The 8,922-nt window shown below is 43.8% G+C and overlaps 1 pseudogene; it reads left to right on the top strand.

The window, feature by feature from the left end:
* The first annotated feature begins 5,969 nt into the window (after positions 1-5,969).
* LOC108292353 overlaps positions 5,970-8,922 on the top strand; it is a 3,330-nt pseudogene continuing 377 nt past the window's right edge.

Raw genomic sequence — 8,922 nt, 5'->3', positions numbered from 1 at the left:
TGTAGTGGCTTGCTGGTGGGTCTTCCATAGGGAACCTGAGAGCTTCTGCCAGACAAGGAGGAATCAGGGAAAGCAAAAGGCCACAGGTGGCAGGAACAGAGCTACCTGGGATCAGAGGTGGCAGGAACAGAGCTACATGGGATTATGGTGACTTTCCATGGTGGCCCATGCAGGGAGATAGGGAAGCATGGGAAATTGGGGGGAAAATCAACTCACATTCCTGTATTGATAGGTCATTTTCCTATTTGAGAAAGGGCTGTGAATTTCCCTTTTCTGTCAAGGGCAGGATGAAAAGCAGTCGTGATATGATGAGGTATTATCTCCTTCGTCCATTATCTCAAATGTTAATTCATCTTTCTGGGTTTACATATGTTTCTTCTTTTAGTATTTAATATGTAGGAAAATCTGTTACATTTTAGAAAAGCAAGCCTAACTTCAGTTATTTGTTGATCTGAGCCCATGGCCATCCACCACATTGTGACAATGACCTCTGGCTTGTCCCACAAACCCAGAGGGAGGCTGAAGAATCAGCCTGTTTCCAGCCATCTGAGGACTAAGTGCCCCCAAAATGCCACTTAACCATTCCACAGATATTTTCTAATGCATCTCTGAGAGGTAATGCAATATCCAAGCCACCTTGCACCCTGAGTTTCTGCTTTGATAGATGCATAGGGCCCAGGGAGAGGAGACAAAGCCTAGAATCAACATAAAAAACTGGAAGCCCCCTCGCCCAAAGGCCAAATGCTCAGCAAAAGAGGAATGAGAAGGCCGAGTGCGGTGGTGCGCACCTGTAGTGCCAGCCATTCACGAAACCAAGGTGGGAGGATCACTTAAGACCAGGAGTTTGAGGCTGCCACGAGCACTGATCACACCTGTGAATACCACTGCTCTCCACCCTGGGCAACATAGCAAGACCCTGTCTCTAAAAATAACAGGCATTAACCCAGTGTAAACAACAACAACAACAAAAAACAATGTGAAGAAGACTAAACCTGTTTGTCTTGACCTTAGCACTGTGGGGAGAAGGGGAAAAAACCTGCCCTTAGAAGTTGTTACCTCAACCCAGATTCCAGGCAGATTTCCAGTCTGAATTCACATTACCTGTGTAATCTGAAAAGACCCATTTGGATATTGAAGTATAAAGTATTCAGGGATGGTAGTCCTCCTAGGCAACTGACAGAAGCAGATATTCTCTGGAGAGATTACGGTGCTTCAACCAGGCCTTAAAGAAGTCCCACAGATAAAGTAGCCAGGAAAGTCAGCAGCTGACAGTAAAAGATCTTTAAACATGAAAGAAAGAAAAGCCCTCTATGTGCAAGCACCCAGAAACAGCAGGCCGCGGAATCCGACCTGCCAGGACTTCAGCGCTTGAAAAAGTAAATGAGAAGCTTAAAACCAAGAGCAAGGAACGAGAGATCGTAAGGAACACCTAAGCATGCTTGAAAAGAAAACAAATTTCATAACTGTAGGAATACCTAATAATTGGCTGGGCATGGTGGCTTATGCCTGTAATCCCAACACTGGGAGGCTGAGGCAGGAGGATAGCTTGAGCTCAGGAGTTCAAGGCCAGGCCAGCCTGGGCAACATAGTAAGATGTCATCTCTATGAAAAGAAAAAAAAAGGGATTCCTAATATTTTAAATTTAAAATGGTAAGAGGCAGTGGCTCACACTTGCAATCCCAGCACGTTTGGAGGACAAGGAGAGCAGATCACTTGAGATCAGGAGTTTGAGACTAGCCTGGACAACATGGTGAAACCTCGTCTCTTCTAAAATAATAAAAAATCAGCCAGGCACGGTGGCTAAGAGATAAAAAGAACATATTAGATATGATTAATATTTAACGGTAGTAGTAGCCCGCAGAGGATATAGGCCTGCAGAGGTATATGCAATGCTGTACAGAAAGACAGAAGGATTCTTAGGGTGTGCTGAGCTGTGGGGACTCATGACCCCAAATCTACCACATCTCAAGTAACACAGGTTTAGTTCTGCTCCCTATAGAGTAGACTAACTCCACTGCTGGGTCAAGTTGTCATCAGTTACATCAGTGCTTTCCAGCAAAAATAGAAGGGAGCTTTCCTAAGTCTATCTGTTATTGCAGTAAGTAAACAATCTGAAAATCCAGATTTGCACAGTTCGTCTTTAAGAAGGAGTCTTCACGTTAAGAAACAATGTGTATCTCTGGGGCACTAAAACTCTTTGCTTAGAACACAGATCGCAGTAGCACTCTGTGTTGACGGCTTCTCCACGTGGTGACTCAGTGACCCAGGATCCTTTCATCTTGAGTCTCTGCCGTCCCCTGCCCTCTCCTTTTCATCTGGATCCAGCCAGCCACAGGTGAGACTGTGGGGAGCACTGGTGTCTTAGAAGCCTCAGCTAAGAGCTAGAACACTTCATTCCTATTCTGTTCTATTGGCTGGAGCTCACCATCAACACTTATTTGTCATTTTCTTGATTTTTGTATTTTCAACAAGAGTAAATAAATGCTATTTCAGCATTCATTGATGTCGTTTGTTTTTTTTTTTAAACTGGACCTACGTATGTAATATTTAAACTAATAAAAATTGTACAATGGGGAAAGGATTCCCAGTTTAATAAATGGTGTTGGGAAAACTGGCTAGCCATGTGCACAAAGCAGAAACTGGACCCCTTCCTGACACCTTACACTAAAATTAACTCCAGATGGATTAAAGACATAAACATAAGACCTTACACCATAAAAATCCTAGAAGAAAATCTAGGCAAAACCATTCAGACATAGGCGTAGGCAAGGACTTCATGACCAAAACACCAAAAGCATTGGCAACAAAAGCCAAAATAGACAAATGGGACCTAATCAAACTCCACAGCTTCTGCACAGCAAAAGAAACAGTCATTAGAGTGAATCGGCAACCAACAGAATGGGAAAAAACTTTTGCAGTTTATCCATCTGACTAAGGGCTGATATCCAGAATTTACAGAGAACTAAAACAGATTTGCAAGAAAAAAACAAACAAGCTCATTCAAAAGTGGACGAAGGATATGAACAGATACTTTACAAAAGAAGATATACATGAGGCCAACAAACATATGAGAACATGCTCATCATCGCTGGTCATTAGAGACATGCAAATCAAAACTACATTGAGATACTATCTCACGCCAGTTAGAATGGCGATCATTAAAAAATCTGGAGACAACAGATGCTGGAGAGGATGTGGAGAAATAGGAACACTTTTACACTGCTGTTGGGAGTGTAAATTAGTTCAACCATTGCAGAAGAAAGTGTGGCGATTCCTTAAGGACCTAGAAATAGAAATTCCATTTGACCCAGCAATCCCATTACTGGGTATGTATCCAAAGGATTATAAATTGTTCTACTATAAGGACACATGCACACGGATGTTCATTGCACACTGTTTACAACAGCAAAGACCTGGAACCAACCCAAATGCCCATCGATGATAGACTGGACAGGGAAAATGTGGCACATATGCACCATGGAATATTATGCAGCCATCAAAAATGATGAGTTCATGTCCTTTGTAGCGACGTGGATGAACCTGGAAACCATCATTCTCAGGAAACTGACACAAGAGCAGAAAATCAAACACCGCATGTTCTCACTCATAGGCGGGTGTTGAACAATGAGAACACATGGACACAGGGTGGGGAGCATCACACTCTGGGGTCTGTTGGGGGGAAATAGGGGAGGGACGGCAGGGAGTGGGGAGTTGGGGAGAGACAGCATGGGGAAAAATGCCAGATATAGGTGATGGGGAGGAAGGCTGCAAATCACACTGCCATGTGTGTACCTATGCAACAATCTTGCATGTTCTTCACATGTACCCCAGAACCTAAAATGCAATAAAATAAATAAATATTGTAATATGAAACCATTATTGCACTCTTTAAACCTTACTTTGTCATGGTGAGATGTTGCTATATTGCACCACGTGCTCATATTTTTATTAGAATCTTCATTCTCTATGAATAAAACTAGTCTAGACTTTTATTTCTTTTTCTTCTTTTTCTTGTTTTTACGTTAAGTTTCTGCTACCTCTGTAAATAAATCAGTGTATTCCTCATGCAGCATATACGTATTTATCAGTCTTGTAAGGTTAGAGCTGTCCATAAATCCTAAAAGAGTTTAGGTTGAATTTTAGAAGATAAAAACAAAAATGAAGTAATAAACAAATAGTTGCTGGCAAACAACTCTTTGTGCTTTGTAAGGTGAGACCTAAGCTTGATTGTATCCACATGCCCTGGACCAGATCCGAGGAGGCCTGAGTTCTCATCTCTGCTCTGTTCCTCTGTTATCTCACAAGAGTCATGATGTCCCATTGCCTCAAACACCCTTTCTATGCAGAAAGAAGGCACTGGAGAGATGTGATGTCCGAGGTGCCTTCCAACAGTCTGAGAGTTTTTCTAAATTTCAAAGATGATTTTCCCAATGCAGAAGCCAAGAAAGATCACATTTAAAACACACACACACAAAAGAAAATAAAATACATATTTTTGTTTTGGGCTTCTATCTGAAAGGAAGACAGGTGTAGAAAAATCACATCAGGCCCTTCCCTGATACAACTGAGCTTGAGCTGAGCTCACTATGTCTCTAAAATCTACCACCTATTCACTACATACAAGTATTTATTAAACATCTGTTATGTGCCAAGTGTAGTGAAAATGCGTAAGACTCAGTCTCACTTTGAAGAGCTCTCAGTCTTGTGGGCAAAGGCAGGACGTTCATTGTGTGGCTTGAGTGCACATAAGAAGGCTTGAGAGGATGTGAGAGGAATACGAGGAACAGATGCTGCCCAGAAGTGGCCCCCGTCCCACCCAAAGACACAAACAAGGCACCAAACAACCACAGAACCCGTAAGTGCCAAGCCATGGGCACTGACCCTAACTACAATGGGAATTCTGAAAAGGCAGAAAACATTTAAGTGATCTTAATATCATCAGACCTGGCAAGGCTTAATAGTCCTCCCTCTTTACTTAAAAAAAAAAAAAAAAAGTTTCAGTGGAATATTCTGAGCAGGCACTGTGCTAGACTCTGGGAATGCAAGCCCAGGAAAACCCACATGACGCCTTAAAATGCTCAGCAGACGGTGAAGCCGACGTGGCGCTCCAAACCAGGGGCTGAGTGCCACCCTCCACACAGCCTCGGCCTTCGCTCTGCCTAGAAACTGGGGACTGTTTTGGAAAGGCGCTGCCATCTCTGCTGCGCTTTGAAGGAAGGGTAGAAGTTAGCCAGGGAGCAAGGTTGGAGGTAAGGTGTTCTAAGCCCAGGAGACACCAAGCGTATAAAATTGGGTAAATTCCTGAAAAGTCAAGGTCAAGCGACTCCTGTATAAGGAGCAGAGGTAGTGAAATCAAAGAGAAGAGAAACTTGAGGCCAGTAAATTATTTCCCTTTATCGGTCTTAACAGATGGGAACTAACAACATATCCCTGCGAAAGATCAATGTCAGAGTGAGGCTCAAGTTCACCTCCCACAGCCTGTGACTTACGGCAGCACATTGACTCAGCTATGCCACCTGCACAGAGCAACGTTGGGACAATGTGGGGATCTGGCACATGCCAGTGAGTCTCTCTCTGATCTGACTGTGGGATGCCATCCTCCTGGGTCAGCTGACTCACCCCCACCTGTAAATCCTAGTCAGGGCTGTTGGTGCCTGAGGAAGAATCCTATCTACCTCTGAGTAAAGACAGGAATAGAAGCTGGTTTATCTAGAGCAGCACCACAACCACCACTGAAAAAAGCAAATACCATTTCTGAAATTTGCATGCAGAGTGCATGGTATCAACTCACGTGTCTCCCCAGGAGTGTGAGCCATTAACGCTTCACTAACCACAGTGCTCACTATCAACCCCATCCTTTCCAATCCTACAAAGGAAACACTAGGAAAAACAGAATCTAAAAGTTTTCTTTGTCAACCTAAAGAGGAGGCAATCGATATAATCTGAGTGTTTTCACTACATATGAGGAGGAAATGAAATCAGGATGCATCAGCGCGGGTTGTAGGCTATGCGGCCAACAGAGATGGCCCAAACATGTCCTCAAGGAGCTTAGAATCAGGTGGAGAAAATAAGATGTCATATAAATCACCTAAGCGATGGTTGCCATAGCACTATAAGCTTTTCAAAATGATTGGCATCACTTGCAGCCACCAAATGCTGCATTCCTTTTTGGCACCAACAGATTCAGTATGTTTTCAGGGAGCACCTGTGTTGGAGTGCGTTAGAGATCCATCTGGAAGACCACAAAGACATTCCAGACCATTCAAAGCTAGAATGCTCCTAAGCAGCTTCCCAAGATCTAGGCCTGACCTTTCAGGGTGCCCTGAAAATGCACTGAACAAGGCCAAGTGTAGTGGCTCACACCTGTAATCCCAACACACTGGGAGGCCGAGGCAGGAGGATTGCTTGAGGCTAGAAGTTCAACACTAGCCAGGGCAACATAGCAAGACCCCATCTCTGCAAAAATATTTTAAAAATTAGCCAGACATGGTTGTATGCCTATAGTACCAGCCACTAGGGAGGATGAGACAAGAGGATCTCCTGACACCAGGAGCAGAAGGCTGTAGTGAGCTGTGATCACACCACTGAATTCCTGGGCAAAGGGCAAGACCCTGTCTCAAAAAAAAAAAAGAGTACCCTGAACCATAGAAGAAGTGGACTCTGCACTCTGCCATTCTCATACTTGCCTTTCTCGAGCCAGTTTCCATGGGCATTGCCCAGGGTAATCTAGGGTAACCTACCATAGAAGCAGAACTGAGCTCAAAGAGTTGAGACAGAGGAGAAATGTGTTTGGCTTGGCTTAAGCCTAGACTTCCTAGGCCAGGTCACAATATCACCTCCACCTTTTCCCTTCAACTTTTGCTCAAGAGATCAGACTGATTTATAAGGTAAACAGACTGCTAGCCAAGAAGTCTCCTTCCTCTCCCCTTCTTTCTGTTCTGGTAAGTTCCATAACTAAATAGAGCCTAGTGACTTTTGGTGCCAGCCCAAGTACTAAGAACCTCTTCAGTCTGGAAGTGAAATGTATGTTTGTTCATTCACATTCTTGACAGATGAACAGACTGATACCCCCAGGAAGTCATCAGCAGAAGAGAGACAGGTCTTCAGGAACATCTGTGACTCAAGGTGTTAAACAAAACATTCTAGAGACCTATCTACATGAGTTCCTTTTACCCGATACATTATATCCGACTTTCAACAGAAAATTACACAGTATAATAAAAAACAAAAAAACCCCACACATTCTGAAGAAACAAAGCAAGCATCATACAGAAACCCAGGTATGGCAAAGATTTGGGGATTATCAGACCAGAAATGAAAAATAGCTGATTAATATGCCCATTAATATGGGCTCTAATGGAAAAGTTGGACAATATGCAAGAGCAGAGGGGGAATGGAGGCAGACAAACAGGTCCTTGTGGTCTAGATGAATCCTGCAAAAATGTCTCTCTCTCTCTGTCTCTTGAAGACTTGAAGGTAGACAAAATACTTCAGGCTCAAACTGCTTGATATGGTTTGGCTGTGTCCCCACCCAAATCTCAAATTGTAGCTTCCATAATTCCCTTGCATCATGGGAGGTACCCAGTGGGAGGTAATTGAATCATGAGGGCAGGTCTTTCCCGCGCTGTTCTTGTGATAGTGAGTAAGTCTCATGAGATCTGATGGCTTTATAAACGGTAGTTCCCCTGCACACACTCTCCTGCCTGCTGCCATGCAAGGCAGGACTTAGCTCCTCCTTTGCCTTCCGCCGTGATTGTGAGGCCTCCCCAGCCACGTTGAACTGGGAGTCAATTAAACCTCTTTCCTTCATAAATTACCCAGTCTCAGGTATCCCTTTATTAACTGTGTGAGAACAGATGAATACACTGCTTTTTCTGTAAACCTTTCCAACCCAGCAATTTTGTCAGAAGCTTCTGTTCACATCTCTCAAAATGGAAACCTCTATCCCAAACTATATCCAGAGCTCTCTCAGTACATGGGCCTGAGTTTAAATGAAGAAGAAATATGTGCAAATATGGCTATGGTTTCTGGAGCACAAATTCAGGGGCAGTTGGTAGCAAGACCTTCCAGTATGAACAATACAATAATAGCTGATAATGATTTGGGAATTTGTAGAGCAGAAATTAAGCAAGGGATTCATGAAGGCATTTTGTGTAAGGATCAAGATGGAAAAATTGGACTCAGGTTTAAATCAATAGACAATCGTATATGTGTTCAGCTAGTCAAGGCTAACTCTTCAGCCTCATTGGTTGGGCTGGGATTTGGGAACCACGTACTCCAGATCAATGGTGAAAATTGTGCAGGCTGGAGCTCTGATAAAGCACAGAAGGTGCTCAAACAGGCTTTTGGAGAGAAGATTACTATGACCATTCATGACAGGCCCTTTGAATGGACAATTACCATCCACAAGGATAGCACTGGACATGTTGGTTTCCTCTTTTAAAATGAAAAAATAGGCCAGACGTGGTGGCTCATGCCTGTAATCTCAACACTTTGGGAGGCCAAGGCAGGCAGATCACCTGATGTTAGGAGTTTGAGACCAACCTGGCCAACATGGCAAAACCCCATCTCCATTAAAAATTAGCCAGGCATGCTGGTGCACACCTGTAATCCCAGCTACTCAGGAGGCTGAGCCTCAGCAGGAGAACTGTTTGAATCCAGGATGCAGAGAATGTGGTGAGCTGAGATTGCACCACTGCACTCCAGCCTGGGCAAGAGAGTGAGACTCCAACTCCAAAAGAAAAAGAAAGAAAGAAAGACCATTCTAGGCCAAGTGCAGTGGCTCACACCTGTAATCCCAACACTGGGAGGCCGAGGCAGGCAAATCACCTGAGGTCGGGAGATCGAGATGGTTTGACCAACATGGAGAAACTCCTTCTCTACTAAAAATACAAAATTAGCCAGGTGTGGTGGCACATGACT

The sequence above is a fragment of the Cebus imitator genome, unplaced genomic scaffold, assembly GCF_001604975.1.
Source record: "Cebus imitator isolate Cc_AM_T3 unplaced genomic scaffold, Cebus_imitator-1.0 Scaffold487, whole genome shotgun sequence".
In the NCBI taxonomy this organism is placed as follows: Eukaryota; Metazoa; Chordata; class Mammalia; order Primates; family Cebidae; genus Cebus; species Cebus imitator.
This window is presented reverse-complemented; position numbering and strand designations above follow the sequence as displayed.